Source organism: Ursus americanus, chromosome X (assembly GCF_024610735.1).
Source record: "Ursus americanus isolate L20-20 chromosome X, mUrsAme1.1.p, whole genome shotgun sequence".
In the NCBI taxonomy this organism is placed as follows: Eukaryota; Metazoa; Chordata; class Mammalia; order Carnivora; family Ursidae; genus Ursus; species Ursus americanus.
The window spans coordinates 78407286-78413634 of NC_142164.1; positions in this window are offsets into that span (position 1 = coordinate 78407286).

The window sequence follows — 6349 nt, forward strand, 5'->3', positions numbered from 1 at the left end:
CAGAGCCTGACATGGGACTCGATCCCACGAACCCGGGATCATGACCTCAGCTTAAGTCAGACGCTTCACTGACTGAGCCACCCAGGTGCCCCTGGGCTTTATTTAAATTAAAATTTTACTGACCTGAGGCCTTATACTGGACCCTCCAGCTTAAATCGGACCCAGTTCGATCCTGGACCCAGTCTAGTTTTTAAGCCAGACCCAGTCCAACTCAGCCCAGTAACCAACAACAGTTCCAAATGTAGAATCTGGGGATTAGGGAAAGGATTGAGGTTTTTCAATCAATATAGGGAACTGTGGAAAGCCAATTCATATTGGGAGCTCAACACTAAGAAAGGGGGGGGGGCGGCTCCGAACTGAAAGAAACTTACCAATGGCCCTCGGAAACAGGGAGAAACACAGAGAACTCAAGAGTTCACAGGCACCACACCTGCGTTTCTCATTGTCCCCGAATACTGTCAGAAGTTCCCTCTGGATCCTGATGCTGCCACCAAGTACATTTTAAAGGTCTAATTGGCCTTATTACTACATTCATGAATTGGGCAGCATCCCGTCTAGCAAGTAGAGGGGAGCTCCAAAGGGCTACAGAAAGGGGAAAGGTTTTTAAAGACAGGACAAGGAAGTCATAAATAGAAAAAGGGATTATTTGGGGTGAGGTGACATCCTTTGGGGGGGGGAGAAGGAGTCTTATTAGGTGGATTACCTCATTTTCCTTTTGGAATGGAGAGGGACCATGTGACAGATTATCTTACTGGTGCTGACCAGAAAATTCCTGACTGGCTGGTTAAGACTACATGTCTGGGGGAGGTTGAAACTACAATTAGGTTAGGTATTAAGCCCCAGCTTGGTGACTTGGCCTAGCATAAGTGACTCCATTTTGGGCCTGTGGTTTCCTTTTTAACAGTGTGAATGTCCATATTTGACACGGAAGAGGGGTCATCAGTGAGTGTGTCTGTGTTTCTGGGAGTGTGTGTGAGAGAGAGAGAGACTGTGTAAACACATGTCTGCATGGGATTGCCTCTGAGTTTGGAACTAGCTTTCTTATGACCAAAAATGGTCTCTGTGTATCCCTGGGTCTCTCTGGGCTTGTGTGTGACTCTTGCATAGTAGTCAGGCCTGTAGGTTCTGGAATTAGACAAACTGGCCTGGGTGCAAATCCTGGCACTTACTGGCTAGGTAACCTTGAACAAAGTACTGAATCTCCCTATTCCTCAGTTTCCCCATCTGCAGAACACAAATCCTAATCATTTCTATTTGGTGGAGCATAAAATGAAGCACTACTTATCTGGTGCTCAGCACAGCGCCTGGCCCATGGGAAGCACTGGCTAAACATCAGCTCAGATTAACATCTGGCTGTATCTGCAGGAGTAGGCAGCTGTGTTTCTGCCAGCATTTCAGAGATCATGCATCTAGGCGTGACTCTCATGGATTTCATCAGTTTAAGAAATACTAATTTTGACATAAGCCCCTGCCTTCAATCTACTGCCACCTTCAGGATCTGACCACACTGACCATTTTAACACTACAGGCATCCTTGACAATATGCAGAATCACATGGGCACAAATGTATTGCAGGAAAGGGACAAAGAAAATTTTAATCAGTGGGTGGCTAGTTACACATGTTGTAATCCATCCTCATTATGCCCTTTAGGCTTCTTCTATTCCTCAACTCTCCAGTCTGTTCCAGGGATCTATTTGCCTATCTTGATTCCAATACCATGCTGTTTTGATTACTGTAGCTTTATAATAAGCCTTGAAATCAGGTAGTGTTAGGCCCTCCAACGTTGTTTTCCTAGTGTCAATTGAGATGATCATATGGTTTTTCTTTATTAGTCCATTAGTACGATGAATTACATTGTATTGGTTTTTAAGTGTTAAACCAACAGTTGTATTCTTAGGATTAAACCCTATTTGATCATGATGTATCATCCTTTTTATATATTGTGTTGGATTTGATTTGCTCAAATTTTGTTTACAACTTGTGTATCTATGTTTATGAGGGATTTCTTTTTTTTTTTTAAGATTTTATTTATTTATTTGACAGAGAGAGAGACAGCCAGCGAGAGAGGGAACACAAGCAGGGGGGAGTGGGAGAGGAAGAAGCAGGCTCCCAGCGGAGGAGCCTGATGCGGGACTCGATCCTGTAAGGCCAGAATCATGCCCTGAGCCGAAGGCAGACGCTTAACTGCTGTGCCACCCAGGCGCCCCTATGAGGGATTTCTGATCTGTAGTTTTCTTTGCCCATATATTTATGTTTTTACAAAGACTTTATTTTTACAGCAGTTTTACATTCATAGCAAAATTGAGCAGAAGGTAGAGATATTTCCCATATACCCCCTGCCCCTACACATACATAGACTCCCCCATTATCAAAATCTTGCATCAGAGTGGAACATTTGTTACAACTGATGAACCTATGTTAACACATCATAATCACCCAAAGTCCATAGTTTACATTAGAGTTTATTTGTGGTCTTGTACATTCTACAGGTTTGAACACATGTGTAAGGACATATATCCATTACATAAATCATAAAGAGTAGTTTTGCTACCCTAAAAATCCTCTGTGCTCTGCCTCTTCATCCCTCCCTCCCTCCCCCTAACCCCTGGCAACCACTGATCTTTTTACTGTCTTCATTGTTTTGCCTTTTCCAGAATGTCATAAATGGTTGGAACCATATAATATACAGCCTTTTCAAATCAGCTTCATTTAAGGTTCTTCCATGTCTTTTCATGAATCGATAGCTCCTTTCTACTTGAATTATATTCCATCGTCTGGATATACCATGGTTTATTTATCCCTTCACCTACTGAAGGACATCTCGGTTGCTTTCACGTTTGGGCAGTTTTAATTTTTTTTAATTTTTTTAATGTTTTTTATTATGTTAGTCACCATACAGTACATCTCTGGTTTCCGATATAAAGTTCGATGATTCATTAGTTGCGTATAACACCCAGTGCACCATGCAATACGTGCCCTCCTTACTACCCATCACCGGTCTATCCCATTCTCCCACCTCCCTCCCCTCTGAAGTCCTCAGTTTGTTTCTCAGAGTCCATAGTCTCTCATGCTTCATTCCCCCTTCTGATTACCCCCCTTTCTTTATCCCTTTCTTCCCCTACCGATCTTCCTAGTTCTTATGTTCTATAGATGAGAGAAATCATATGATAGTTGTCTTTCTCTGCTTGACTTATTTCACTTAGCATTATCTCCTCCAAGTTTGGGCAGTTTTAAATAAAGCTGCTACAAATATCCATGTGCAGATTTTTGTGTGGACATAGTTTTCAAATTCTTTTGGGTAAATACCAGAGAGCATGATTGCTGGATAGTATGGAAAGAGTGTGTTTAGTTTTGTAAGAAACTGCCAAACTGTCTTCCAAAGTGGCTGTACCACTTTGCATTCCCACCAGCAATGCATGAGAGTTCCTTTTGCTCCATATCCTAACCAGCATTTAGTGGTGTCAGCATTCTGAATTTTGGCCATTCTGATAGGTATGAAGTAGTGTCCCTTGTTGTTTACATTTCTCTAATGACATAGGGTATGGAGCATCTTTTCACATGCTTATTTGCCACCTGTATATCTTCTTTGGTGAGGTACCCGTTGAGATTTTTGGCCCATTTTTATATGGAGTTGTTAATTTTCTTACCATTGAGTTTTAAGAATTCTTTATATATTTTGGATAACAGTCCTCTATCAGATATGTCATTTTCAGATATTTTCTTTCAGTTTGTGGCTGGTCTTTTCATTCTCCTGCCAGTATCTTACACAGAGCAGAAATTTCTTTTTAATTTTAACAAAGTCCAGCTTATCAATTCTTTCTTTCATGGCTCATGCCTTAGGTGTTGTATCTAAAAAGTTATTGACAATCCCAAGATCATCTTGATTTTCTCCTATGGTATCTTCTAGGAGTTTTACAGTTTTGCATTTTATGTTTAGGACTGTGGTCCATTCTGAATTAATTTTTGTGAAGGGTGTAAGATTGGTGTCTAGATTCGTTTTTTGGCATGTGGGTATCTAGTTGTTCCAGCACCGTGTGTGTGTGTGTGTGTGTGTGTGTGTGTGTGTGTTAAGAACACTTAACATGAGATCTACCTTGTTAACAAATGTTTAAATGTACAGTGCATTATTGTTGACTATATAGGTACAGGACAGTACAGCAGCTCTCTAGAGTTTATTCATCTTATTTGACTGAAACTTTATGCCCATTGATTAGTAACTCCCCATTTCCCTCTTACTCCAGTCCCTGACAACCACCATTCCATTCTTTGAGTCTATGAATTTGACTATTTTGGATACCTCATATGAGTGGAATCATGCGGTATTTGTCTTTCTGTGACTGCATTATTTCACTTAGCATATTGTCATCAAGTTTTATCCATGTTGTCACACACTGCAGAATTTCCTTCTTTTTAAAGGTTGAATAGTAGTCCATTGTATGTATATACCACATTTTCTTTATTCATTAATTAATGGGTGTTTAGGTCGTTTCCATATCTTGGCTATTGTGAATACTGCTGCAATGAACATAGGAGTGCTTATATCTCTTTGAGATCCTGATTTCAATTTTTTTTTTTTGGCATATAACCGGAAGTGGAATTGCTGGATCATATGATAATTCTATTTTTAGAATTTTTTGAGGAACCCCAATACTGTTTTCCATAGTAGCTGCACCATTTTGCATTCCCACCATCAGTGTGCAAGTGTTCTAATATCTCCATATCCTCACCAACACTTTTCTTTTGTTTGTTTTTTAAGTTATCTCTTCACCCAATGTGGGGCTTGAACTCATGACCCCAAGACCAAGAGTTACATGCTCCACCAACTGAGCCAGCCTGGTACTCCTCCCCTGCCTTTTTTTGGTAATAGCTATCCTGACAGGTGTCAGCACCTGTTGAAAAGATTATTTTTGCCTCATTGTATTACATTTTCTCCTTTGTCAAAGATCAGTTGACTTGGGGTGCCTGGATGGCTCAGTCAGGTAAGTGTCCGACTCTTGACTTTAGTTCAGGTCATGCTCTCAAGGTTGTGGGATCGAGCCTCGTGTCGGGCTGCCTACTTATGATTCTCTCTCTCTCCCTCTCCCTCTGCCCCTCCTGCCTCCTCTAAAAAAAATCAGTTGGCTATATTTACGTGGGTATATTTCTGAGCTCTCTCTTCTGTTTCATTGATCCATGTGTATTCTTTTGGCAATACCACACTGTCTTAAATACTGTAGTTTTATACTAAGTCTTGAAGTTGGGTTGTATCAGTCCTCCTACCCTGTTCTCTGTCAATATTGTGTTGGCTACTCTTTTGCCTCTCCATTTTACATTTTACAATCAGTTCGTTGATATCCATGAAATAACTTGCTGGGCTTTCTTTGTCTGGTTTAGGGATCAGGATCAGAGTAATGCTGAACTCATAAAATATTGTTGGGAAGTATTCCCTCCTTGTGGTAGGTACAATTCTAAGATTGCCCCCAAGATTCTCAGCCCCGGTATACACATACCTTCTCCTACTTACTTAATTAAACGTGAATCCAGTTACTGTTGTGAAGGGATTTTGAAGATGTAACTTTCCAAAATCCAAAGCACTAGAAGCATTTGACACACTGTTGCTGGCTCAAAGACCTGGGGGGCCATGTGACAAAGGACAGGGTGGCCTCTAGGAGATAAGAGTGGCCTCAGCTGATTGCCCACAAGAAAGTGGGATCCTCTGTCCCAAACTGCAAGGAACTCAATTTTGCCAACTACAAGAATGAGCTTGGAAACATTTTTCCCTAGAGCCTCCAGACAAGAACTTAGCATGGCCAGCATCTTGATTGCAGCCTTGTGTCACCCTTAGCAAAGAGCCCAGTCATGTTGTGCTGGACTTCTGACCTGCAGAAACTGAAGTAATAAATAAATATTGATTGAAACTATTAAATTTATAGCAGTTTCTTTTGCAGCAATAGAAAATTAATACGTTCCTCTTCTATCTCCTGGAAAGTTTGTGTACAATTGCTATTATTTCTTCCCTCTTTGGTCAAATGGAATGCCCAGTGAAGCCATCTGGGCATGGAATTTTCTTTATGGAAATGTTTTTAACTATGAAATAAATTTCTTTAAAGACATATGGTTATTCAGGTTGTATTTTTTCCAGTGAGTTTGATAGCTTGTATCTCTTAAGGAATGTGTCAATTTTATCTAAATTGTCAAATTCGTGAGCATAAAACTCTTTATAACATCCCTTTATTATTATCTCAATTTCTGTAGAATTTATAGCATTTTCCCATATCTTATTCCTGATATTAGTCATTTGGGTCTTCTCTCTCTTTTCCCTCCTCATTCTGGCTAGAGGTTTATCAATTTTCTTGATCTTCCCAAAGA